General features: G+C 41.9%; 1 pseudogene; it reads left to right on the top strand.

Annotated features, from left to right (window-relative positions):
- The first annotated feature begins 6,555 nt into the window (after positions 1–6,555).
- LOC147900393 (pentatricopeptide repeat-containing protein At4g13650 pseudogene) lies at positions 6,556–8,598 on the top strand (annotated as a pseudogene).
- The last annotated feature ends 4,336 nt before the right edge of the window (positions 8,599–12,934 follow it).

Genomic DNA, 12,934 nt, shown 5'->3' with positions numbered 1-12,934 from the left:
GGAATTTGGCTCCTATACTGCCTCCCTTTTTCATGTAGGTCTTATTTCTTATCTTTATTATGAGAATCACCAAACACGATCAAGGCTTTCTTGTGCCATGTGACATTCTTGGTCCAAGATCTTCTTCACCTCTGGGGTTGATGCATACTCAACAAGTCGATGGTAATTCTTGTAGCTTAGGTGGCAAAGTCAACACCAAGACTAAGGTCCACCCAAAGTAAGGTGTTTCTTTTGTGAAGAAGATGATCATACAAGGCCAAATCCAAGCTATGGTTGGAACTCATTAAGATTCTTCAAAGAAACAATAAAAGACAATAAATCAATCTAGAATGCGAGTAATTCTCATTGAGGTTTGAAGATAGACAATGTTAATGTAATCACATGGTCCATGGGCCCAGTGTTTGCTTCTGAGAAAGAACCACATCCAACCAAGGACATTAATTGGAAAGAGAGAATCCAAGTTTCCTTCAAATTAGCTAAGGAATTGATCCTACAATGGAGCTTCTGATTGAGTTGACCTCAACTTTAAGTATGGCTAGCATGGCTACAATCCCAAAACAAGCCAAGAGGTTGGCATAAGCATGGGGAACATTTCAAAATATGAAGGTAAGCATAACAATGTCTAAGATTTTGTAATTGACCTGTACTATAGCAAGTTTTTTGTCTAATAGTTTAGACCCAAGTAGAAGCTTGTACTAGTTGGGGATTCCTTGGTCACCATTCCAATGGCATAAATCATGTTGGTCTAGGCATTAATGAAGGGATTTGATCATGGTTGAGATCAACGATAGGAAGGATTTCTTATGTGGACATGGCCATCCATCCCTAGATTCAAATTCATTCTAGCCCTTAAATCAACCTGGTCCTACCAACTTCTCCTACCTTGGCATAGGTGCTCTTCTCTCATGCTATTTTGCTACTTTTTTTCTATTTTGTACTAGTATAGCATTTTAGTACTCAGCAAGGGCCTTAATGAGCCCTTTGCCCCGGCCCACAGTGGTGGTAAGTATGAGTTACTTGTTTTCGTACTTTGTCCCATAGGCCCATGAGGCTTCTTGCAGCAGTGGACGTTAATATATCTTTCTTTCTTTCTTTCTCTTGGCTACAGACCCCTAACATTATTTTGAGCATGTCTCAAACATTGGATAAAGATTCAAGTACTCTACAGATTGCATGGGTATGATCCTCCATCTAGAGGCGCTATGGTTATTGCATACTAGGCCTTGAGAAGCTGCAAGTCACCTTTGGACACTTCAATTACTTGTTTGTGATAATTTGATAATCCAAGAAACTACCATAGTTTACTGCTCATTAGCATGTACTATTATTATCGGTGATTATACCCTTGTGCCTAATGACTACTACTACTATTCATTCCACTCACTTCTTCCACTCATTCTTGTAGCGCATCACTAGTAGGATTGCCAAACATTGATGGTCTTTTTTTCTCACCCCTCAATTGACCGGTGATAGCTCGGTGCTTGATGAATGCAATGGTGAAGATGACCTCTCTTGCACTCCTTGGGCTTCTTGGCACTCAACATCCTAATAGTGCTTGGATGTCATAAAACAAGCGTCGTCTACACGAGACACCCACAAGTGTGACTAGAATCATATAGAGATGGGAGAACGATCAAGTTAACAGACAATACAAAGAGAGGAGTATGAAGTGAAACCAACTTGTAGTGTTATTGAAAAGGGGCTTGTAGCCTATTACAAAAAACCTCATAAAACAAGCTATTGGTGCAACTCACTCTCTGTCACCTGAATTCAAGCCACTCACCTAACTCTTTGAGAAAACAGTGGCTTGATAGTCTAACCTTGTCTCTAACACTCAAACTATTCAAACTACTCAAACCTATTCTATCTCAGATTCTCTACCTAAATAATCCCAAGGACGTTAGCTGCCTTACAAAACCTGCTTGGAATCTATTGTTAGTGATTCACTTGCCTATGTGGTGACCATCTAAGGTTCTCTACCTAAATAATCTTAAGGAAGGGTCAAGGCTTAGCTGCCTTGATTCACTTGCCTATGTGGTGACCATATGAGGTTCTCTACCTAAATAATCTTAAGGATCAAGGCGTAGCCGCCTTCCAAAACCTGCTTAAGTCTACTACTAACCATTGCTTATGGTATGCCTGCCTACGTGGTGACCATCTACTCACCCTTTCCACTCAGTGCCTCATCACTTGGTCACTTGGTTAGTGGTGCTTAGTTACCCAATTACTCGGTTTGGATAAAACTATATGATATGACATGATTGGGCATGTCATGCTCGAGGTCTATGCCTTGATGCTTGATACACATGTTAGCTAGTTTATAGAGTGCCAAAGGCTAAGAGATGTAGGATGTCAGATATGGTCAGGAGATTATCAATCATGGGACTTTATTAGAGGGCTTTGAGTAGGGGGTTCAATTAGCTACAGGATGATTGGAGAAGCTCAAGAGTACAGTCAAATCAAACAAAGTTGTCCGTTGTCACCAATGTTGGTTAGCCTTTATTGACCATGGGTTATTAGCCAACTCGGGTCAAGACCCAATCAAGTTACCATAGCTAGCTCAGGTTGAGAGGCCATGCATGCAAGCATGGGTGGAATTGAACGGCCAAGTGGTGTGACCTCGCGATAGTAGGAAGGGCCAACACAACTTACACTAGGAAACCAATTAGTGGTAGTGGTTATATGAATTTTGATGCCCTGATTTGGAAGGTAGTACACCTCAACTGCTTGAGTACTAAGTTCATAGGTATTTAGATATTGCGTTTGTCATCGAATAGGCTCACTCCCATCTTCTAATTTTATCATGTTGTTATGATCAATACAAGCTAGAAGGAGTTGAGCTCGACTACTCTCAAAGAGTGTGGTGCCTCAGCCAAGGTGAGAGAGAAAGAGTGTTTTAGCATTGAGTTTGCATTTTTAACCGAGTGGTTTTATCTATAGTAAAATTATTATTTTGTCTCTCTAGCATTACCTTTGTATTCTGGCAATGCTTGCATTCATGGCACATGCCCATCTCCATACGTTTTTCCCACACAGGACTCCAAGCAAAGGCATCTTCCTACCAGGCACTGTGCACTCACACCAAGCACCAAGTTCACTAGTCAATCAAGTGATGAGGGGAAAAGGCCATCAATATTTGGTGATCCCATGGGAGAAGGTACTAAAAGCAAGAGTGGGAAATTGAGTGGTTTGAGCAAGAAATTCATAGAACCAAGTGCATAGACATTGAAAGCAAGGTTCATGTTGACTCGCAACGACTACCATAGTTTCTTGGATTAGAAAATACTATAGAAGATATCTTCGAGTGTCCAACGTTGAGTTGAGAATCATGTAGACCTATCTAACGGCGGCTGGTGTAAGGATAGAATATTGTTCCTAGGAAGCCAACTGGATCATTTGATCCTTAAAAAATGTTTAATACATGCTCAAAGAGATGCCAAAGGTATGTAGCACCAAGAGAGAAGAGTACTACACTGAGGCAAAAGGAGTTGGAAAAATCTAGCTAGAGAAGTTGGACAGCCAATAGGAGTGAGAACCACGAATGGACAACCAATGGGAATGAGTGGACATAGTAGGGGCCACCAATAGTGGAGAGCGTGAGGATGGAGGAGGCCTAGCCACGTGCATGGAGAGACAGTCACATACTACTACATTAACACTTGAACTGAACCTATTCCTAAGCTTCATCCAAGATGACCTAACAAGCTTGAAATCCATTAGTCCTCAAGGAAGTGGTATGAATGCAAGCATTCATCTATGGAGCTAGGATTTTTGAGTCGTTCGATGATTCCATCCATGAGCCAAGCCACAAACACGACATTTAAAAGGACAAGCAAAAGCAAGTGGCAGAAAAGTTAGCCAAAGAGGTAGAAGGAAAGGAACCTACAATGTACTCTAATCAGACCCACCATTGGTTCCACAGACAACCACAAGCAAGGTCAAGCTTGAACAAGCAAGTCCCAGTTTGAGCCAAGTACCACTAGTTACCCAAGTTTAGAGATGATCCAAGCATGGGAGACCTTTTGCAACGTGAGGATCAGCCTCACAATGGATGAGTTACTAAAGCTTCCCCCATATTACCAAGAATTCTTCTTGCAATAGTTTAAACATGACAAGAAGCCACCTCAAATTGTGGATTCACTTGTCACACTCCCAGTCATTGACATGCTAGTGGTAGCAGCTTTGACCATGTGCTTGTGGACTTGTGTGAAACTTTATAATTTGTAGTCTTTAGAACTAGGTAGCTTCATCATTTTCTTCTCCAAGGTAGCACTTGGTGTCATGGACCATGCTCTGACCATGTGCTTTGACCATGTGCTTGTGGACTTGTTCCAAGAGAAACTTGGTAATTTGTAGGCTCTAGATTTAGGAGGCCTCATCATTTTTGGCTCCAAGGTATGCCCATGACAAGAATAGTTCTAGGAAGATTCAATTAGTCTAGAAAGTTAACCTTAGATGATGAAAAGAAAGGGTTATGGGTAAACTTTAAGCAATTGTTGTATATGATACCCTCTTTTTGAGGAATAAGATTAACTTCTAGACTTACTTCTCTCTCTCTCTCTCTCTCTCTCTCTCTCTCTCTCTCTCTCCTTCCCTCCCTCTCAAGTTTCCTTTTGAGGCTACCCCCTTTTCAAGGTTTTGCTCTCTAGTTTGCTTGAGATCATCACATGCTTCGTTGCTTGCTTGCTTGCTTGCATGTTTCCTGCCTTTGTATGTCCTACATGGGTGTGCTTCGTTACTTGGTGGTGGGTTCTCTTGCTTACTGATTGAGCACTCTGTTTTTTACTTTGCTTAATATTTGCACTGGAAATAATGTGAGCAAGTAAGGGATTCTTGCCTTGTGTGGAGTTTGAGGTTTTTTGCTTGTAGTCATTTGATTTAATAAAATATGTTTGGGTCTAGTTTGGCTAGTTAAGCCAATTCAGTTTGGTTTAAGTCGTTTTAAGTAGAGTCTAGTTTGGGTACTTAAGCCAACCTAGTTTGGCTAGCTATGCCATACCTCACATGCCATATCATCATTTTTAGCATGTTTGAATTATTTTTAAACCTTGGGTTAATTTTATTTAACTGGATTAAGTCGTTTAAAGTAGAGTCTAGTTTGGCTACTTAAGCCAATCTAGTCTAATTATAGCACTTGGTCACTATAACCTCTTCTTATTGCTTTGGATAGAGTTACATTAACTAGGTGTGGATTGCCACTTATCATACTTGGTCACTACAATCACATGGTTATTCTATTGGTTCCTTAACTGCACAAGTTATACATCAAACTTGTTCGTATTTTATGTTATACATCAAAATTTGTCCTATTTTCAATTTCATTTCTTGGTCATTTGAGCAACCTGTGCCCAAGCTTGGGTGAGCAATGGGCAGGGAAGATTAGTTGCCTAGATGAGTTTCCCATGTCAGCTCAACTTGGGGGGCACCCTCGTGTGTAACCATTGTAAGTCACATTCTGCGACAAAGAAAGTGGGTGATGCACAATTTGGCTCCTCCGGATCTTGTGCAGGATCACGACGAATTAAAATTTCACAAAATCGTTTTAGCTTTCAAAATGAACTATCACTAAGGGGCTTAGTACATGTGAAGAAATAGGATGGGAATGGGAAAAGGTGGTCCCAAGTGGTCCCATGCATATTTCTATCTTATTCCCATCCCACCATGTGCTAACAAAAAAAGAACTAGGGATGGGTTTAGGTAGAAGAGGACACATGGCATCATTTCATGTGTTTAGGAGGTGGTCCCCCATGTGGGGACAAGGACACTTTCATCCTCCCATGTTTTGGAATCCCTAAAAAAGGGGAACCCATTCTGGTTGCCAAGGTCTAGAGGCCATGGTCCAGGATGGGAGAAAAAGTGGCTATTCTCGTTCTAAATCCATGCTAAACCATTTGGTCTGAGATGGGTGTAATGATGACAAAAAGATTCCCATCCTAAACCCATGCTAGCCCCATCCATGTGATAAGGCCCTAAGAGTATGCTTCCGAATGAAGATTGGTTCGAAATGGGAGGTTTTGGGAAAAAACCTTCAAAAAGAAAACTCCCTCACATGCATTTAGTACCCCTTGTTTTCTCTTAAGCCCCGCCATGGAACCAGGTTCTTTGCAACCAAGATTTGAAAGCAAACTCGAGATTTTGGTTTCGAAATGGCGTGAACAGGCTCTAAGCCTTCCCCAGTAAAAGAGGGTCTTGCGGTGCTGAAATGGGCTTTGCTTATTTGGCATGCTCTTCACCGCTCGATCGACTATTGGACGATGGATTTGTGCAGCACACCTGGTTCACCCCTCCTGCCTTTCTGTCTTTGGACCTTCCATCTTTTCCTGTTCCTCCGGCCGACATTGGCCAATCCCAAATCTTCCTTGGACTTATGCACGCCTGGAGGGACTGCTCAGTCGTTTGGATCGACATGCTATTGAGCTGGATGCCCCTAGCTACGCTCGTCTCCTACAGGCATGCTGTGAACTAAAATCCCTCTTACAGGGCTTGCGAATCCATGCTTACATCTGCACGACTGGACTTGAACAAGGCATATTTTTATCTAATTGCCTTGTCAGTATGTACGGCAACTGTGGAAGTGTCAAGGATGCACAGCGGGTGTTTGACAAAATGCCCGAGAAGAATCTGGTTTCTTGGAATGCAATCATTGCAGTGTATGCTCAGCATATGCATGACAAGGAGGCCTTGCATCTTTTTCAACGGATGCAGCTGCATGCACAACCAAACAAAATCACTTTTCTTACCATTATTAAAGCATGTGCTAGCCCAACAGCCCTTACCACAGGCAAGATGATTCATCTGGCCGTTGTGGAGTGTGGCTTTGGGTATGATGTAGTTGTTGGCAGTGCTCTTGTCCATATGTACGGCAAGTGTGGCAGTGTGGAGGATTCCCGAAGGATGTTTGACAAAATGCAAGAGCTGAATTCGGTATCCTGGAATGGAATCATCACAACTCATGCTGTCAATGGACAAGAGGCGAATGCCCTAAAGCTTTTTCAGGAGATGCACCTCAAAGGCTTCAAGGCAAACAAAAATACTTTTATCACTTTGCTAAATGCCTGTACCAACTTGGGAACTCTAATTGAAGGAAAGAATATGCATGCTCTTATTGTCGAGAGTGGGTTTGAATTAGATGTTTTTGTTGAAAGTGCCCTTCTCAATATGTATAGTAAATGTAGGGACATAGAGGATGCACGCAGAATGTTTGATATACTTCCTGAGCGGGATGTGGTATCATGGACTAGCATTGTTGCGGCACATGCCGAGGTTGGGCTTTGCAGGGAGGCCCTTCAGCTCTTTCAACGGATGCAGCTGGAAGGGGTAAGGCCAGATAATATCACCTTGGTCACGATTCTTTCAGCTTGTGCAAGCCTTGCAGTCCTAGCAGATGGTAAACGACTTCATGCATATGTTATTGAAATCGGTAATGCATCAGATGCTGTAGTAGCAAGTGCGCTTATTTGTATGTATGGGAAATGTGGGAGTGTGAAGGATGCTCAAAATATATTTGATCGATTGTACCTGCCAAATCTGGTTGTGTGGAATGCAATGATTACGGTTTACGCTCAGGATGGTCTACATACTCAAGAGGCCCTCCAACTCTTGGAGCAAATGCAGCTCAAAATGCTGAAGCCAAATGAGACCACCTTCATCTTGGTTCTTGATGCATGCTCCAGCCTGATTGCTTATAAAGAAGGTGAGATGATTTATGCTCATGTTATCAAAAGCGGTTTAGAATCAGATGTTACCGTAGGGAATGCTTTAGTCGATATGTATGGAAAGTGTGGAAACATACAAGAGGCTATGAAAGTCTTTAACATGATGGACAAACACACTGTAGTTTCTTGGAATGTGCTAATTGCAGCACATGTCCAGCTTGGGCATGCAAAGGATGCTCTGCAACTGTTCCAGCAGATGCAGGAGGAAGGGATAAATCCTGATAAGGTCACTTTGCTTAGTGTCCTCTCTGCAGCTGTTATTGGGACAGGTCTGGTGGAATGTAGGATTATCCATGTGTACCTTGTCAAGGTTGGTTTTGAGTCAGACATATTGTTAGGGAATGCCCTTGTCAATATGTATGGTAAGTATGGGAGTGTTCTGGAAGCTCAGCTGGTCTTCAACAAAATGGAGGGTCGGATTGTTTCCTCTTGGAATGCCATGCTTGCAGCATTTGCACAACATGGATATGGCAGCGAAGCCTTAAAACATTTTGAACAAATGTGTTGTGAAGGAATAATGCCAGATGAGATAAGCTTTCTGAGCATTCTCACTGCATGTAGCCATTCTGGCCTGGTTGATGAGGCTCCCAAGTACTTCTCTTCCATGAAAGAAGATCATGGGGTTTCCCCAATGGCGGATCATTATAATTGCATGATAGATCTTTTAGGCCGGGTTGGAAGGTTAGATGAGGCAGAAGACGTCATTAGCAAGATGCCCTTCTGCCCTGGTGCTGTGGAGTGGATGACTTTGCTTGGTTCGTGCAGAACTCATGGTGACATTGAGAGAGGTAAATTAGCAGCAAAAAATGCTCTTGAAATAGATCCACGTCATGTCTCAGCATATGTAGTCCTGTCAAACATACACGCTGCAGCCAACAAGTAATTTGATGCAGGAAAGGTCAGGGAACATACTGAGCAGCAGGTGTGAAGGACCCAAGTCATAAAACTGTCATGTGCATCATCTCCACGATGTACCAAAAGTACCTTTATTGCTGAGCCTCACTGCTATTTAAGATGGCAAAATGTTTTTGCCATTTTTTAGGCCTTTTGCATGTGGATAAGGGAGATCCTTAAAAAAGGAGGCCTTCAGAGGCCAAGAACAGGATCATTTGGAGGACAATCCAAGAGGGCACCTTGGGGCAGCCATAGCCATCTTTTGCCAGTCCTTAAGCATCTAAAAGCAGTGATAGCCACCTAGGTCCTACAACGAACGATGGAGGGTGGAATAGCGGTGGCCTGTTCCGCACAGTTGGGTGTTTGGAACAGGGGTTGCCCTCTGGACAGCAGCCAGTCAGCCATAAGACTACCTTACATCTGACTTCAAGTAGCGGGGGGACTTGGGCCTTTAAATAGCAGCCATTGTTGGTATTTTGAGCCTTGCGAGAGAAGTAAAGGAAGCAGCAGTGAGCAGTCGCATGGAGCCTATAAGCAGCCACATGACCTTGACTTGGGGCTGCCAGTATAGCTCAAGAGGAGGAGAATATAGGTGTCTCCAGTGGCAACCTCTAGCAGAATTTATAGTGGCCCATATGGGGCAGCCCTTGAAGCATATCAAGGCAGCCAATAGATACGGATGCTGCAGAGCTGTTTGGAATTTAAACCGAGCAGTTATTGAGTACAGAAGTAATAAAGACATCTGTTGTTTTTTTTGTGCTTGTTGATGCTTTTTTTAAATTTTGTGATTCGGCTGCAAGTACATCAAATTATATGGTAATGCTTAGAGAATATGGAAGTAGTCTTTATGCATGTCAAATTTGGTGGTAATAAGTATAGGGTCAATGCCCCACCTGTAAGCTCCCAAATGAGGAGAGCTCCGGGGCTTGACACCTCAGCATGTATGAGGGTAGATGAATTGCTAAGTGGGAGGACTGAGGCTGTCATGTTGGCAGCAAGATGGCTACCACATGGACAGCAGACAGATCCTGCTTAGAGTTGATTTGGGGCATCCCAAAGGGTCACCAAAGTCTGCCTTCCAGGGCTTGCTGTGGGGCTGGACAAGGGGAAGATTCTTTCTCCAGTGGATGGAGAGGAGCTTGAAGGTTGGGAAGATAGAGACGCCCACTCCTTGGCATTAATCAGAGGGATTGCGACGGACTTTGTCCTTCCGCACATCTAGATGGCCGAGATGTTTGTAGAGGCGTGGGCTATTCTGAAGGATTTGTATGTCATTACATTCTTAAATTGATGCCTCCAGGTGGCTCCATTCCCAATGGCTACCAAATTAAGCCTCAATGATTGGTAAGAAGTTGCTCAAAAAACTTACTCTACATGCAAGCTAGAGTGATGGCTCACCCTACTTATTCTGAACGCAACCTAGTGGTTGTCATCATGATTGGTAATGGTTCGCGCTACTTACTCTGCATGCAAGCCAAAGTGATTGCTCACTCGACTTACTCTACACGCAACCCCGATGGTTGTTATCATGATTGGTAATGGCTCACTCTACTTAATTTGCATGCAAGCCCAATAGTGTATGCATGCAAGCCCCGCATGCAAGCCCAATAGTGTATGCATGCAAGCCTATGGTTGTCATTGCACGACTACTAATGGCTCACATGCAAACCTGGTGGTGCTTGCATGCAAGCCCAGTGGTTGTCATAACTACTCACTCTACTTACATTGCGTGCAACACGAGTGGTGCATGCAAGCATGGCAACTGTCATTGTGATTGGTAATGGCTCACTATACTTACTTTGTATGTAAGCCCAATGGTTCTTGCGTGCAAGCTCAATGGTTGTCATAGCTGCTCACTCTACTTACTCTGCATGCAAGCACGGTGGTTGTCATCATGACCTCTATTTGAATCATCATTATATTCTTAAATTGTGATTTTTTACAGTCTTAAATTTACACCGCCGTCGCACACTCGCCCTTGTGTCCATTGCATGCGAGTAGTTATCATCTGGCTACAATTTGACACCCCCCTTGCACACAGCCAGTCATCCAAATTCGAGCCATATACTTGCGTCCAATGCATGCGAGCCAACTACTTACTCTGCATACAAGCACGGTGGTACATTTTACTTAAATTGATGCCACCCTTGCAGAACCCCTTACACTCAGCCATCTTACTCCATGCACAATCCCTTGTAGTTATAATCACTTGCATGTAGCCATCTTACAACTTCCATCCCCTCTTGCAACTTATATCCCCTCTCACAATAGATCCATCTAGGCACAATGAGTTTCAAAACTCACCATCCAAACATTTCTCCCCAATGGATCCCATTGGGTCGCTATCCAGCCCCTCCCCCCCAATAAATCCATTTGGCTTGTCATCCAGCCCCTCCCATCTTCAAATTGTGACACATAATCCCATCTAGATTTCCTCCAATCTTGAAATCGTGAGACAGTTCCATCTAGATTCAACTTCCTGATGTAGGTTCTCTTGTCAACTGAGTGTCAACTTCACCAAGATGATGAAAGAAGCTAACGTGAAGGGAGGGATATACTCCTTGTCATAACCAAAACGTTTCTATTGATGCAAGCCTAATTGAAATGACACCCAGCATCCCTGGAGGCAATTCACAAGCTTGTTACTTGGAGAAGCCATGGAAGAAAAAACCCCCTTTAAATATATTCCCCGAAGCTCAGATTAGTAGAGATGGTGGAATCAAGGCTTCAAAGCTTGCCAGTAGATGTTTAGGTAGTTTTAAAGGAGACAAAGCATTTCTTTCTTGACAGGAGAGGAGCCATGAACTTCTGGCAAGTCAAGTAGCACAAGAGCAACTCAATGGACATCCAGTCTCTTTCTCAAGGCTCTTTCTCAAGGGTAATCTCCAAGAGCGGCTAAATAACTTGAAGAATGTAAAGGGTGGGAAATCCTTGAATTGACATCTAAGGCCACCAGATTTGGAGTGCACCTGATGGGTCTTTGCCTCAAAATAGTCTTTTACCAATATGAGAAGGAGATGAGGATTACAAAAAATCAAGCAGACAAAAAAAAGTGAGCAAAAAAAAGCAAGCGAGCCAAAAAAACAAGCAATACAAAACAAATAGTAAAGACACCATATCATAATTCTAAGGCAATCGATCAAGCGAGTGATGTCAAGAGAGCACTCCACCAACATAAGTGAGACAATCAATGAAACCTTCCACATAAGTCAAAAAATGGAATAGTCCATATTACATGCATGTGCAAATTCTTGGTTTTTGAAACTTTATTCACTCTTGGAACAAAACCCATGTTTTTGTGTTCTTGCAAGAACATCCCTCCCCAATGACTCATTCTTACATCCCACCAATCCCAAAAAATCTAAAGAGTAGGTACATCCATTTCTTAAAAACGAATTAAATTCCAAAATAAATCAATCTTTGCTTATAGAAATCAATAGTAAAAGCCAAAATAGACAACATATTGACATGGTCCCTATTAGGTAAAGTTTCCTCTAGATTAGCCAAATTTTTATTAAATTTACATTTTGATGCATGCAATTTTACAAAATGGTGTAAAATGGCATGACAATCATCTAAATCATGCCTTGCCATTCGATTTGATATGTAGCATGATCACATTTGGATGTGCAAATCAAAAGATACAGGATGTCAAAATTGTCATGTTTTGGTCCAAAAGATGATAATTTAGACATCCTAAATTCTCATGTTTTGGGAAAAAATATGATAATTTAGACATCCTAAATTCTCATGTTCTAGGACGTGCTCCCTATTTTGGCCCAAAACATGAGAATTTCGATGTCTTGTATCTTTTGATTTACAAATCCAAATGGGGTCATGTTATATATCAAATCGAATAGCAAGGTATAATTTAATTAATTATCATGACCTTTTGCACCATTTAGTAAAATTTCATGCACAAAAATATGAATTTAATGGAATTTTTGCTAGTTTATTGCACCAGATTTAAAGCAAGGTTTCCCATAATAGGAAGCAAGTTAGAAATCTATCTATATTGGCAAAAAACAATCAAATATATTCTATGCAAGTTCATTTGATGAAAATATATAGAACACTTTCACGAAGGTAGACTTTCAATATTATGTTATGATCATGTTGTTCAATATTGATGTTTTTATTGAATGATGTGCTTCAACCATATACTAGTTGTTGGTAGCCAAACCGTTTCTGTGCAAGTTCATCTCATGGGAATAAATAACACTATCACCAATGCAGACTTGCAAGCTTATGTTATAATCATCTTCAAAATTGAGGTGATATTATGTTTTATTAGTGAGGTTATGTTTCTATCAAATGATGCACCT

Source organism: Dipteris shenzhenensis, chromosome 7 (assembly GCF_047967505.1).
Source record: "Dipteris shenzhenensis isolate YYH24624 ecotype China chromosome 7, Dip_SZ_1.0, whole genome shotgun sequence".
In the NCBI taxonomy this organism is placed as follows: Eukaryota; Viridiplantae; Streptophyta; class Polypodiopsida; order Gleicheniales; family Dipteridaceae; genus Dipteris; species Dipteris shenzhenensis.
The sequence above is the reverse complement of the archived record's forward strand: the minus strand, read 5'-3'. Positions and strand labels throughout refer to the sequence as shown.